Consider the following 14,841-nt stretch of genomic DNA (forward strand, 5'->3'; position numbering starts at 1 on the left):
AGATTTCTGCAAAATTACGCCGAAAACAACAGTTTTTACGAAAAAGTCGAAAAAGTTAAATTTTTGAAAAAAAATTAAATTTAAAAAACGTTCTGAGTAGCTTTTCAAAAGTGCTAGAGTTCCTGAGAAGGAAAAGAAAATTCTGCAAAATAACGCCGAAAAAAACTTTTTTCGAAAAAGTAAAAAAAAATATATTAAAGTGTCTTTTCTAAATGCTTACAATTCAGACTAAAAATCAATCGAACGAAGTTTCTCTATTTATATTTTTTTTTTGTTGAATTCTACAATTACGGCTTTCATTTGCAATTTATTTTAGTCGTTGTCATGTTAATACCACCCAAAAATGTACTCAAAACTCACTCTTCGGCCATTCTACTATACAGAAAAATAGCTATTTACTGGAAAAACTTGCAACTTCAGTCATTTCCACTTTGCTAGCAACATCGCTATTTGACAAAAACAAGAAGCCGAATAGAGATTTCGTGCCAGCTTTGGCCTCTAGATCCAATAACCAAACGATTATTATTATAACCAGCAAAAAAATAAAAATAAACTGACTTAAAACTTTGTTGGCATTTTTCTTATTCTTTTATTTTTTGACTTATGGCTTTCTGCCAGCCAACGACAAACATGTGGTGTAGTAACAAATATAACAGGATTAAAATTCACAAACGACCAACAAGAGCTATTGACTATCGTATTAGCAGCAATAACAATATGTTGCAACTCCTCCAAGCAGCAGCAGATAACACGTACAGCGGCGGCAACAACAACAGCCTTTCAGCGCATCACGTCATTTGTTGGCGGAAAACGCAAAAAAATCGCTGCAAACCATAAATTTTAATTTAAAGTTGGAATGCACATACACATACCTACATACATACATACATACACGGAAAAAGCGTACGATGCTTGTATTAGTATTATATGATGCCATGCCACATGTTGTTGCAAGCAGCAGCTTTTACAGCACCCAGCAGCGAAACGCCGAGAGAAAAGTAACTACAACAATTGGTAATTTAAAAGTGGTTCAATGGAAGACTTACTACGCGTGCGCAACGCTGCAACAACCACATACCGCAGCGGCAAAGCACTCATTTAGCTGCCGCATCCACCGATCTTACGCCGAGCAGCCACAACAGCCAGCAGTGCAATATTGTTCGCAAATAGTAGTACGGCTTTCCGCCATAAACTTGGTCGCTGACATATTCCCCATAAGCTGCATTGTTGTTACGTCCATTTCTTGTTGCTCCCATTTGCTTTTGTTGCTATTCTATTTTTTGCCTACTGCTGTCGTCATCAACGGTCGCCATCGGTCGCCGTCGTCGTCGTCGTCGTCGCATTCGCCACATCGTGCCGGTCAGATCAAATTCAATAGCGTTTGTTATACGAAAAATATTTCCGTCATTCTAATGAGGCCGGTTCACCAACGAACAGGAAAAAAAGATCCAACAGCAAATAATCCCTCAAATATACTTACATATCTACTGGTGGTTGATGCTTTTGTGTTCTTCGTATCTCACTTGCTTGAGGGAGTGTGCGCCCGCACTCATCGTCTAAAGACGGGCACTCGCAGTACTCTCGCATTGAAAGCAAACAAAAGCCGCTGCGGCTCAATTGAAAAGGAAGCAGATCAAAGCTTGCATGTGCATATGTATGCATGTACTATATTTGTTTGTTTATTTATTTGTTTGATGTAAGTGAGAATAAATTGCACTGAAATACTAGAGGAATTTCATGTCTTTCACACACATTCACACGCCCTTCACGGTCAGCGTGCTGACTTGAGAGAAGTTGAATGAATGCGCTTGATGGTGGCTTAACCCTTGTGACAGTGCTGACAGTTTTGGTGGGTGTAATAAATGACGATTCACAGCAATGCTAAACGTCATGTGCTGTATCCTGTTGCCTTTTTGCGCACGACATCGCTGGGAATTAAAGAAAAGAACTTGGTTTCATTGTCAATGTGATAATAGCTTCATTTTAGCCTTCTCACCCTGTGTTTCAGGGAATTTTATTTCATTGAATTTCGCATTTACATATAAAAACGGTCTGATGAAAATTCGTCACAGCTGTCTGATATCCTTGCGGTGATTTTCACAAAACAGACTTTGTTCTTTTCAGAAGCAGTGGCATACGAACGAAGCTTTTCACCCTTGAAACGGACAGTGTCAGATAAAATTTTGCGAAATCCCTCGAACAGTAGTCTGAGTTTCAATCTGAGCGAAATTGGACCGATGTTGGTTACTAAAAAGAAAAAAATTTACAATACAATTTCCAGCGCAATTATGACTTATAAAAGTTGCGAGTCCTATGTAAAACAATTGAAAGACATTAGCCAAGATAGTTTGATAGAATTTTTTTATTCTGTCACGAAAGTCTTACATGATTTTTAATGTAATTTTTACCTTTTTAACTAATTTTTGTTAAATTTATAATTTTAATGGTTTTAGAAAGAAATATAAATATTCATATCTTTTGTTTAATTTCATTTAATTTTTATACCCGAGCGCACTTGTGCACAAGGGTATTATAACTTTGTTCACATAACGGTTGTTTGTAACAGGCAAAACGAATCGAGATAGATATAGACAAATGTATACATAAATGATCAGAATGAAAAGAGAAATCGATTAAGCGGTGACTGTCTGTCCGTCCGTCCGTCCGTCCGTCCGTCTGTCCGTCTGTGCACACGATAACTCGAGTAAAAATTGAGATATCTTAATGAAACTTGGTAAGTGAACTTCTTTTGGGCGTAGGACGGATGGTATTGAAAATGGGCGAAATCGGACAATAACCACGCCTACCTCCCATATAACGGTAATTTTCAGAAATACGAAAACAGCGATATTTTAGTAACTACTGAAGATAATTCACTCAAAATTGATATTTACAATGAGTTTCAGACGGAAAACATGAATATTATAAATTTTTGGAAAATGGGCGTAGCCACGCCCACTTATGGTTACATGTGTATATCTTGGTAACCGCTGCACCAATTTCTTCCAAACTTGGCACAGTTGTTGGCCTTAGCACAGCATATCAAATGACCGAAAATTTCTAAAATCGGACAATAACCACGCCCTCATCCCATATAACGGTAATTTGGAGAAATACAAAATCTTCGATAAATCAGAAAATATTAAAGCTAATTTATTCAAAATTTATGCTTACAACAATTCTTTACCAAGAAATACGTTTATGATAAAATTTTGGAAAATGGGCGTGGCAACGCCCACTTATGATCACATATATGTATCTCGGTAACCGTTCTACCAATTTGTACCAAACTCGGTATGGTTATTGCACTTGCCACATAAAAGCAAAACGTAGCAAATTATTGAAATCGGACTAAAATTGCGGCCGCCATTCATATAACGGTAAATTTCAGAAATGCTTGGAACTTCAACATTTCGAACGCTAATTTACTCAAAATTGATACACCCCGACTTACCATGTAGCGGTAGCTTTCGGAAAGGTGAAAAACATATATTTAATACTTGCGCCGGGTATTTAATTTTCGGCTCCGCTCGCACTTAGATTTCTTACTTGTTTTTAGTTTCATCTAATTTCTAGGATCTTATTTTATTTTGATCTTTTTTTAATTTTATATATTTTTTAATTAAACCTTCATTTTATTTTTAGCTGTTAAGGTTTTGAAAAGAAATACATTTGCCAGAATTTCCCCTTCCCTTAATTCAAGGACTATCTTCTGAGGTGCAATTTCCTAGCATTGTTTTGGACACCAGAATGTCCCATTTAATCTATCGCACCAGCAGCGTATTTTTCAGTAGAATCTAGACGCTAAAGCCACAGTACGTCTTTAGGATGTTCGCAGCTATTACGATACCAATACCATCATCTAACGAACGGCTTTGGCAGGCGCTACGGGATCAATTAATGCATGTCCTGTGGATACATTTGATGTAATGCTTCTTCTTGCCGAAGTTATTTGGATGGAGTCCAATGGAGCACACCAGCCGTTCACCACTGGCCGAGTCCTGCTCCACCTGGTCTTGGCCGTGGCCAGCAACGAGCAAAGACCAGTTAATCTTCCGTAGAATCTTTCTCTCGATTCGTTATAAATTTTCTGCCGGGTTAACCAAAATTTTACCCGAAGCCTAGAGCTAAGATGTTTACACATAACACCACACACATTTTTGATGGCCCACCTTGAGTTTATACATAGAATGCAATCGCTTCCAAATACTTTTAATTTTTTTTTTTTCAAATAGAAAATTAAAATGAAAAATTCAACGAGAGTTCTGGCACATCCAATTACAACGCATTTTCAACAAAATTAATTTGTTGCAATTATTTGCACGGAATTTCGTCCAATTTCCGCTTTTTGCTAGCATTTTTATGTACGAAAAATCGCGTGAAAATCGCGGATTCTCGGCAGTCACAGCGTCACGCGCGTGAAAATTGCTGAATGAGCCAAGAGGGAAAAAGAAAAATCAACAAATACTTAAATTTAACAAAGTGAATTAAGTGAAACAAAGCGTCTCACGTTGTCAGCTACCATAGCATGTACCTCCATGCAACAAATAAATATGTGTGTATATTAGGGTGCACCACCAAAAAAGTTTGTGGGTTTTCGCATTGGTATGTATGTACATTAAGGTGCATCGCTCTCCAACAAAAAAAAAAACTGTACTGTTATTCCATCGGAAATATATTAAGATTTGAGTGAGCTGTACCGATTTGAAAATGCTTCCAAAAATTATATTATTTTGTTGCCGTTGGTAAATTTTTTTAACATTTCTGTGCGAAACTTTTAAGCTTAAACACTTTAATCATCTGGCGTTATTTAAAAAAAAAAATTTAAGACTAATTTTATTTAGAAAATAATCAATTTTGGAGGTATTTTCAAGCAGATCCACGCAAGTAAGTCTTAATATTTATTCGCAATATTTTGGAGGAAGTCTTACAAAAACTATAATAACTTTTATATTTTTGATAGGACCTATTTTTTTATAGAGAGTAATGCACCCTAATGTACATACGAGCTTACCTTAATATGTGCATATCTATGCCTTTGTGTGGGTAGCTGGAGTACTCTTATGTGCCAGGATTAAGCTAATTAATCTTCAAGCGAGGTGTGTAAAGTCGGCGTTAATGCGCTTCAACTGATTTTAATTTATCTCTACTTCACTTAAAAAATAAAGCTCCGGCAACAAAAATTCAAGCAATCTCTGTAGACTGAAACAACTTTAAATTGCACTGTAGTAGGTATTATAGGCGAAAATTCGCAATAACGTTGTTATAATAGGACAGGAAATGCATAATTGTGGCACCAGCACGTGCATGTATAAATAAATGTAGGTAGGCTTGTATGGGAGTATATTAATATGCGCGTGTGTGTGGCCAGACGACAGACACGCCAATGTAAATGCGGTAAGCTTAAAAAATCGCTGCATTTTAATGGTCTAAATGAAGTCTTTAATTCGGCTGGGATAAAGCGTTTTGCGGAAGTTTTTCATTATGCTGATTAATTAGTGTTAACAACGAAAGAATACAAGTGAAAAAGTTATCTAGCGTGAAATTCGCTACTTACTTAGTACATACATATTTAGTTGTTTGAGAATATACTTTTTAGAAGAAATGGCATTTTGGGGTTGACAAGCTACGGATCTTTGTTGATGGCAGATGCAATAAAACTGTCCAATCGCCGGCAGCACTCATTCCAAATGATTGTTCGGTTTCTTAATAGGGTCTCCAAAAATACCACACGTTTCCCAGATAATCTCTTGACCGTTTTGGACTACCCTTAGCTAGAAAGAACTCTGCCGCAGCACATGGCTTGGTTTTCGTCCTGCGATTACTGAGTTTGCACCAGGTCCATTCGTCAAAAAGAAGACAGTTCACGCATAGTAAAAGGTACACCCACGATGTAGAGATACAGAGGTGGCACATTTAGCAGTACCGTCGCGAATTTTACAGAATCAGTTGTTGGTGTGACGTCATCATAGAAATGTCCGCGCTAAGTTTGTTCTCGCGTAGATGAACACAACTACGATTTGTTTTCAAATTACGACAAACGTTATTTTTTATCTCATTGATCTCTCTTACTCGTTGCTATTGTGGCGTCATCGCCCGGAGGAATGCGCTTGTATGCGTTCATTCTTGAACGTACACCCGCTCTCATTTTTCTATGCGGAACCCATTAAGGATCTTGCCACTCTCTAACTATAAACTACTCTGATGCGACCAGGAGAGTGGTCAGACACTACCCACCTTACTAGCTAGTGATGCCTTCTTTAGCCTTTCTCCAATGTAAAGCTTTCGCGAGAACTTCTTGTCAAAAATTAAGCGCTAGTACTCAACTCTATTGGAAACGTCTCCAATTGACATCCACCTTGTCATCGGTAATGCAGTCATCTCTTTCTCTCTCTCTGTATTCTACGCTCTCTAAGTTTCGGTCAGTGTTGTCATCGAATATTCCCTTGATCTGACTTAAGTTTGGGAATTAACTCTAGGGCTTAATCCGGATCAACTGCATTCAATACCCGAGATAATTCCGAATTAACGAGTTGATCCGGATCAACGCTGCCGTCTGTTTATGCTTTTATGCTTTCTAGTGTACAAGACTGTTCCCAGAGCACTAAATTATCACCAGAACCTTTGAATCAGTTCAAATATACTCTCCTCCCCAGCACTTCTAGCAGCTGTTTAAGACCACAATCCAAAAAGAGGTTGGGAAAATGTGGCATTCCCCTGTTTACTTAACAGAGGGCGGTACCGCTCACGCGCTCCGCGTTCTTTCAGTATGAAGGCTTCCTCTATCGACTCCAGGCTCAATACCCATACCAATACCAACACCACTACCAATACCAATACCAATACCAACACCAATACCAACACTAATACTTATACCAATACTAATACCAACACCTATACTAAAACTAATACGAATACCAATACAAATACCAATACCAATAAGAAGGCTATGCCAATGACAATATCAATATCAATGCCAGTACCAATACCATTACCCATTTCCAACACCAATATTAATACCAACATCACTGTCAATACTAATACCGATACCTACACCAATACCAATAACAATGCCAAAACCAATACCAATTCCAATAACAATACCAATCATTACCGATATCAATACCAATACCATTACCCATTTCCAACACCAATACAATACCAGTGACAATATCGATGCCAATACCAACACTCTTACCAATACAAATACCAACATCAATATGAATACCAATACCAATACCTACACCAATACCAATAACAATACCAATACCAATTCCAATACCAATACCAATCAATACAAATACAAATAGGAATCAAAATACGAAATCGAATACAAATACGAAATCGAATACAAATTCTATGGCAATACCACGCCGAAAAATATCGATAATTGTTACGATCGACATCGATAAATATATTGGTAAACATTTATAAGTATTAGTATACTTATGAGTTTATATGTCGATAAAAAATTTATTACAAATCGTCACCTTAAATGCAAAAAGTCGTAAATTATAAAAAATTCAAAATTCACTTTTTGATTGATATGATGGATTTCATCGCATTACCATCTCATTAAAAACCAAAATTATAGTTTCGATAAATCTTATCGATACATTTTGTGTATACAAAAATAGTGTTAAGTAATTTTAAAGTACATCATAACTAAATTTTAAATAATTATCTATTTCTTGGCATCTTTATGATTCAATTCAAAATTAGTTTTTATTCTGCTTATATATGTAACCCTCCTCTATGAAAAACCTCCTGAATGGCAGTCTCGTTTGAAATGATAAATATCGACTACAAACCCATTGTACATACATACATATATAAATATGTACACGCATACATATGTATAATTCAATTTTAATTTATTGGCGATTAAGTGTGACTAATTTTGAAACCTTTTTCCTACACATAAATTAACTTAAAATATTGTATGTATTTGCAAATATGCATAAATCTTTATTTACTTAGGCCTTTTAAAAATACATGCTTTAACCTCACTGGTGCGGTTTTTTCTTACTTTTCGCATGACGGTTACTACAAAATCTTTTGTGCTAAACTTTTTTCTTAAAAATCCACTTCCACAAGAAAAAAATTGTTTTTATTACACCAGCTATAACTACACGTCTGCCTACACGCTAAAACATCGATGGAAACCAGCAAATACAGTATTGGCCAATACAATAGCACCCCCATTTCAAAGTCATATTGTTTGCCACTCATGTTTATTTATTTATTTTTAAGAATTTTCAATTAAAATACAGTTCATTCTCTGACAAAACTCACATAAACTTAAGTTTAAAACTTTTTAAAAGTCCGCAAAAAAGTGCAACAAATTTTCACCCAAATTTCAAACTTTTTTCTCAGAAGCGGCAGAATTTTTTTTAATACACAGTTTTATAGCCCATTCGATTTTAGTCTAATAATGTGCAAGTTTCAAGTGGCTAAAAATTACCGTTGATTTTTTTTCGCCGAGGATGTTGCGGGTTTCTGCCATATAAAAATAAATTGTGTTTAGTCGTTATATGGAAGCAAATGAGACAAATAAAATTCTAAAAAATCAACGGTAATCTTTAGCGCCTTGAAACTTGCATATTATTGGACTAAAATTGAATGCGCTATAAAACTGTGTACTCAAAAAAATTCTAGAGCTTCTGAGAAAAAAGTTTGAAATTTAATGGAAAGTTTGTTGCGCTTTTTTGCGGTCTTTTAAAAAGTTTAAAACATGGGTTTATATGGGTTTTGTTAGAGAATGAACTGTATTTTAATTGAAAATTCTTAAAAACAAATAACTAAACATAAGTGGCAAACAATATCGCTTTGAAAGGGGGGTGCTATAGATATGTCCAATACTGTATGTATGTATGTATATATGCATATGTAGGTGAACAACAGAATATTTTTTCATTAACACTTGCGACTTTTGTGCGCTAGTGTGACGAATTTTCATTGTTCAACGCCGCAAGTGTGCAATAAAAATGTTAATTGAATTGGTGTCAGAGGTGGCGGCTAGCAGGCTCAATAGCTGTATTGTAGCTGACTAGGTGACTAGCTGATCGTCACGCTGCACGCCTCCTTGTCCGCCCAGCTAGCTAGAGCTGCCTGCTTAGCAGCTATGCAAAGATGTTTGCTTTTCGGTAATGTTGCGCGCGCTCCCTTTTACTCGGCTAATGCACGAGAACACATAAGCGACGTATAAGCAAACATACTTACTTTACACAACAACAACACCAAGAACAACAATGGCAAATATTTGTGCGCATTTTTGCATATCAAGTTCGTGGCTGAAGTCTTTTGTTTTTGGCATCCAAACCGCGCCGCGCTGCCACTGAACAACCGTTTCCTTTTTCCTTTTTTTTTTGTGCAGCGCCGCAGTTTCTCTCTTTACTTAGCAGTCAGCATAAATTGTGTTTGTATTTTATTATATAAGTTTTTTTTTTTTTGTTGCAGTCACCATACTTACTAGCCCAACTTGCAACAATGACATTTAGCGCTGCTGCAATTCACATTTACATGCAGACAATTTATACCTTAGCATGTACTTCACACCTTAGTTTTGCCAGCGAGGTGCGAGAAATCATTTGCAATAATGGAATAATTGAATTGTGTGCGAGCGCAATTCATCAATTTGCTTTTTGCTTGGCTTGTATTCTTGTTCGCTTTGCTATTAGCGTGAGTGTGTGTGTGCGGTTGAGGGTAGTATTTGAGCGCGCGCCGACACGCTGGCATTTGTGTTGGATACTTAGCGTTTTTTCTTTAACCATTTGCACTTTTTTCTGTCATTATTTTTGGGAATTTAATTTTTTCCATCAATTTGGTGGCAACAGTTTTAATGCGTATTTTATTTTTTCTTAAAAGTTTTTACAAACTTTTTTTGTCTCTTGTGCCCATTTATTCAAGCTTTAAATGAAGCAATAAATTTGCTCATTGACACCTTAATACTTTTGATTTCATTTGGCTGTCAGCGGTAATACCAACTGAAAAGCTTTTCAATGCAAAATGCATTTTGGTGGTGAAATACATAAATTACGCTGCCGTTCGTAAAAAGTAGGTAAATCTTTCAGTCTTAACAGCTCATAAATTAGCATAAATGCCTATGAAAAAGTCTACTGAATTGCGCTGGCTGGCTGGCAAGCATTTGTGAGTATTTCGCGTATTGCTCAAGCGTTTTAAAAGTAAGTTAGTTTTTATTTTTCTAGCGAAAAAGTGAGAAAATGTGGAAATATTGCTTAAAAGAGATAAACTTAAAAAATTTAGTTTTAAAAGCATTTAAAGCTTTTTTGATAACCGCTCATTATTACACTTGAGTCGCAAATTTATATAGAAAATTAACACTTTCGCATTTAGCTAAAAAAAAAGGAGCTCTCCTGCGCCAAACTTCCTTCGATGCATTTCTAGTGCCTTTTGCTTTGTTGAAATTTGTGTAACTCCTTTATGAAAGCCTGGTTTTAAGCTTCACGTATGGGTCTTCGTCTTCGTCTTAGATTTCACATGAGTCTCATTGTAAAAAAAAGTCTGTGGTACAGAAATAAAGTTTCTTGTCAAAAATTTTCGTACCTTGACATTTTGACGATTTTAATGCTTTCATTTTTCCATACCTAATTTGTTTTTATTTTTTATAAAAATAAGGGTCATGCAACAGCAAAAAACACAACAATCGATTTTTTTTTTAAATTCACACAGAACTCGGGAAAATGAAAGAAATGCAAGCCAAAAAATTTTTATCAAAATTTTTAATTTTTCCATTCGATTTCTTCCAATTTTGAGTATGTAGTTTTGCAGCTGTTTAAATTTTAGTATAATAAAGTGCAAGTTTCAAGTCGCTCAAAATTACCATTGATTTTCGAGAATTTTTATGCCGAGGGTGCTGCAAATTTTCTTCCGTAAAACGCATGAACATAATTTTTTTATGAGAAAAAAGTTACGCTTGGTAAGGACTTGAAACTTGCTTATTATTATACTAAAATTGATTGCTCTAAAAAACTGCATACCCAGATTTTTTCTAAGAACTAAAAATGAAAAATTTTTAATTTCAATTAATATTCTTGCAATTTCTCAAGTTCTGTATGAAATTAAAAAAATTGATTTTTGTGGTTTTTGCTGTTAAATAAACTATATTTCTACAAAAAGTAAGAAAAATTTGGTGTAAAAAATATAGGGAGAATTTCGCAAAAACAAAATTAAGTTCACCCTAATGTTACATATATATTCCGCAGCTATAATTACCCACATAGGCAAATATTTGAAAACTTACCAGACAACTAACTATTTAGCGTTAAATAGTCTACGCTCTTTCCTTTGCTGCATAACGTGTGACTTTATTCTTTTCCGGTTTTCCAATATTTATTTTTCACAATTTTTGTGCCATGGCATTTTTATGCACTCCTTCTATTTTTCTCACATATGTATGTACATATTTTGCACTTCACAACACTTTGTGACTTGCCGCCTTTTTAGCATATTGCTCATAAATATTTTGTAGTAGATAGTACTTATGGCAACTTCATTTAAGATTTCCATCAATTCTTCAGTGCCTTTTTTTTTATAAATTTTGTTTAACAATTTTATTAAGTAAGCTATTTAATTCTATTTTTTTTTCGATTTTCATACTTTTCAAATTCTTGCATTCAATGCGCTGCTGACCACAATGAGCGTTTGCCAGCTGAATTTGCTAAGCCAGCGGCGGCCAGCATTGTAATAGATCAGAAGCGTAAAATAAAAAATTCATATTTCATAATCGCAATTCACGTGAAAATATCTGTTTGGCTGAATAAAATATGTGCAAACATTTCAGCTACCGAGATTGGCAGCACTACATACATACATACATACATACATACATACATACATACATAAATACATTGTACGAGTACATACTTGCCATTGCAAGTCTCAGATATTTTCCTATATTTTCCTAAGCTGCTGGTGCTAAAGCGATTGGCGCTGCTGGAATTATTGGCAGTCGAGACGTTGCTTTTGGTGCTGTTGCTGCAGCCGCTGATGCTGATGCTGGTGACGCCAGTTTTTCTTTCCCTCTCACCAGCCGCTGATTCTATTAGCACCTCTGTTACTCTGTTGTTACCGCTGCGGACACAGCTGTGCAGCGCTGTTGATTTTGCCGCAAACTTTCCTAGTTTTTTTTTTTATCCTTCCAACATTTATCGCGATTTTCCAAACTTTTGGAGTATTTTTCGGTAGCTATTGGCAGATGGTGGCTTTGCTGGCAATAAATCTCGATACATTTTTGGTCTTTTCATTTTGAAATTTTGTTTGTCTTTTATTTAAGTCTGTTTGTGGTAGCTAAGCATGTATAATAAGTACTATGTTGTAATAGAATATTTAATTCTAGATGTGCACATAAATATGATTGTAAGTTTACATTTTTTTTGATAGCACTTTTTGTAAATTTATAATAGGTATTTGCAAAGGAGAATGACAGTGTATTATTGTCGCTGTTAGAGCGAGCTTAAGGTGTAAACAGTAAAAGGGAAAGATTTCAAAAGTGTAGCTAAGTCCTACCTTCAACTTGTCATATTATCTACACTGTTATAGCCGCAAAAAAATACATGGCCGGAGGGGACGGTTTCAATATATATTATATATCAATATCGAAGATATATCGAAGACAAATTTTTCAGGTGTTGTGCCCTATTCTATGGTTTCCAACTTTTATCTGGTTCGATTTTTCCTGCAAAATTTCTTTGCAAAGTTGGTCAGAATGTCTCAGGCCTTAGTTTTTGTGAACATACCAAACCCTAAAAAATATGTATGTAAGTCTTGAACACTTTTAGGTGGAAATCCGAAAACAGTAGTATATTAATTTCGATCAAATAATTCTGTTTTTCTTCAGAAGACTTCCAGTAATGCCACTCAGGTGTTTATTTTACCGTTTTTTATGGGTCCTCATTGCCTTTTTTGGGGTATTGGGAGACCTATAAAAATTAGTTAAAATTAAAAAATTGTTAAATAAAAAAGTGGGTAATGTTATTGGAAGTCTCCTAAAGAGAAACAGTTTTACGAAATACGGGTATTCTTTATTTCCATTGAGGAAGATTCCTTGGAGTAAGAGCTTAACATTTTCCCCCGCATGCATATTTGGACCACCCTAATGTGTGAACGATTTTTTTTCGGGTGGCGAAAACGGAAAATGACTACAAGAATTAGACCCCTCCCAAGCTCTACTACTCCCTGAAGGGGGTTGAATTTTTAATTTTCACACAAAATTAAAATAATGTCCACCCCTTCGATTATCGCCTAATTGACTCAAATACCAAAATTCCAACTATCCATAGTCTGTTTCCAAAAACTATTGTTATTGCATTTATCTTTATACACGACGAATTATATATGTACGTATATAAGTATGAACATTAGGGTACATCACTCTCCATACAAAAAAAAGGTAAATAATGTTTTTCCATTGGAATTAATAAGTCTATTATATTTTGAGACTTCTGCCAAAATATTTACAAAAATATTAAAATTTACGTGAAGTTGCACCATGTGAAAAAAGCAAAAAATCTATTTTTTTATGTGTAAATAAAATTATGTAGTGTCTTTGCTATTGTGGCGTATTAATATTTATTTCAATTTTTACCACGATTTTGTTTTGTACGGGGTGTGCATTGCTCAGCTATTGGCGTTGCTGACTTTGTCCGTCGACGATGCGGGTTAGATTTCCCAAGAAATCGCGTCAAATTATAGAATAGGTTAAGCTTAAAAATTCTGCATAAAAATGCCTAAAAATTATAGCAACGGAATTAAAATTATGATATTTTTGGAGGTGCATTTTCGTCTTCTTATTTGGCAGTACAATCGTTTGTCGGTTTGGTCCGAGACTAAAAAAATACGCCAGTTGCCTCTCTCCTTTGCGGATTTGTGCCAGTTTTTCATCTCAACTGCAGACGGGTCCTTCATACTTTAGCAGCATAGTTCTTTTGCTGTATATGGTGCCGCTTCGATTCAGATTGGCAGCTCTTATGACGCTTTCCAGCATCAGATTGAACAAATCGCAATGAGATTTAATCGCCTTGTCTAAAACCTCGTTTGGTCTCAAATGCCGCGGGGAGGTTTTTCCCAATTTAGAGGACGGAGCTGAAAGTTGTGCTCAACATCCCTCAACTTATTTATTAGTTTTGCGGGGATCTCAAAATTTAGGCATGGCATCGTACAGGCAACTTCTCTTCGTGCTATCACAGGCAGCATTGAAGTCGACAAAAAGATGAAGTGTGTCGATTTGCTTATCTAATGACTTCCCCAGGATTTTACGCGCTGTGAAAATCTGGTCACTTACCAGGTCTGCAGCCATACTGATAAGGTCCAATCAGTTGGTTCGTGAACGGCTTTAGTCTTTCACACAGTCTAGTCGACAGGACCTCGTACGCAATATTACGAAGGCTTTTTGTGGCATGTATTCTTCAAACGAAATTCTACTTAGTAGTTGGTCTAAGCGCCCGTTCATCACTTCGCCGCCGGCTTTGAACAGCTCAGCCGGTTTACCGTCGGTTCCGGGGGCCTTGTTGTTTTTAAGCCGCCTTATTGATGTTCTGATATCGTCTTGGGAAAGTAGTGGAACATAGCCTTCGTCCCAATACATTGGTGCGGGTTCTTATATAGCCTACTATTTTCTGATTTGTTCGCACAGGTACTCGTACTTAAATAAACTTCAGCCATTTTATTACAGCAGTAATGGGCCCACAATGAGATGTCGTTGCAGCAAAATTGCTTGTGCAACATGGCTTAATTGTGAAATAAAAATGGAAAAAAATCCAAAGTAATGGCCGAGGTAGGCAGACGAACCAACAGTTGAAAAAAAAGAATATTAATAAAATA

At 35.8% G+C, this 14,841-nt stretch overlaps 1 protein-coding gene across 1 annotated transcript in view; it reads left to right on the forward strand.

The window, feature by feature from the left end:
- The window catches only part of LOC118740555 (cadherin-related tumor suppressor), an 816,571-nt gene that overhangs the window by 758,067 nt on the left and 43,663 nt on the right, over positions 1–14,841 (forward strand). The gene's annotated exons all lie outside the window — the stretch shown is intronic.

Source organism: Rhagoletis pomonella, unplaced genomic scaffold, assembly GCF_013731165.1.
Source record: "Rhagoletis pomonella isolate Grant_MI unplaced genomic scaffold, Rhpom_1.0 Rhpom_scaffold_00006, whole genome shotgun sequence".
Taxonomy (NCBI): Eukaryota; Metazoa; Arthropoda; class Insecta; order Diptera; family Tephritidae; genus Rhagoletis; species Rhagoletis pomonella.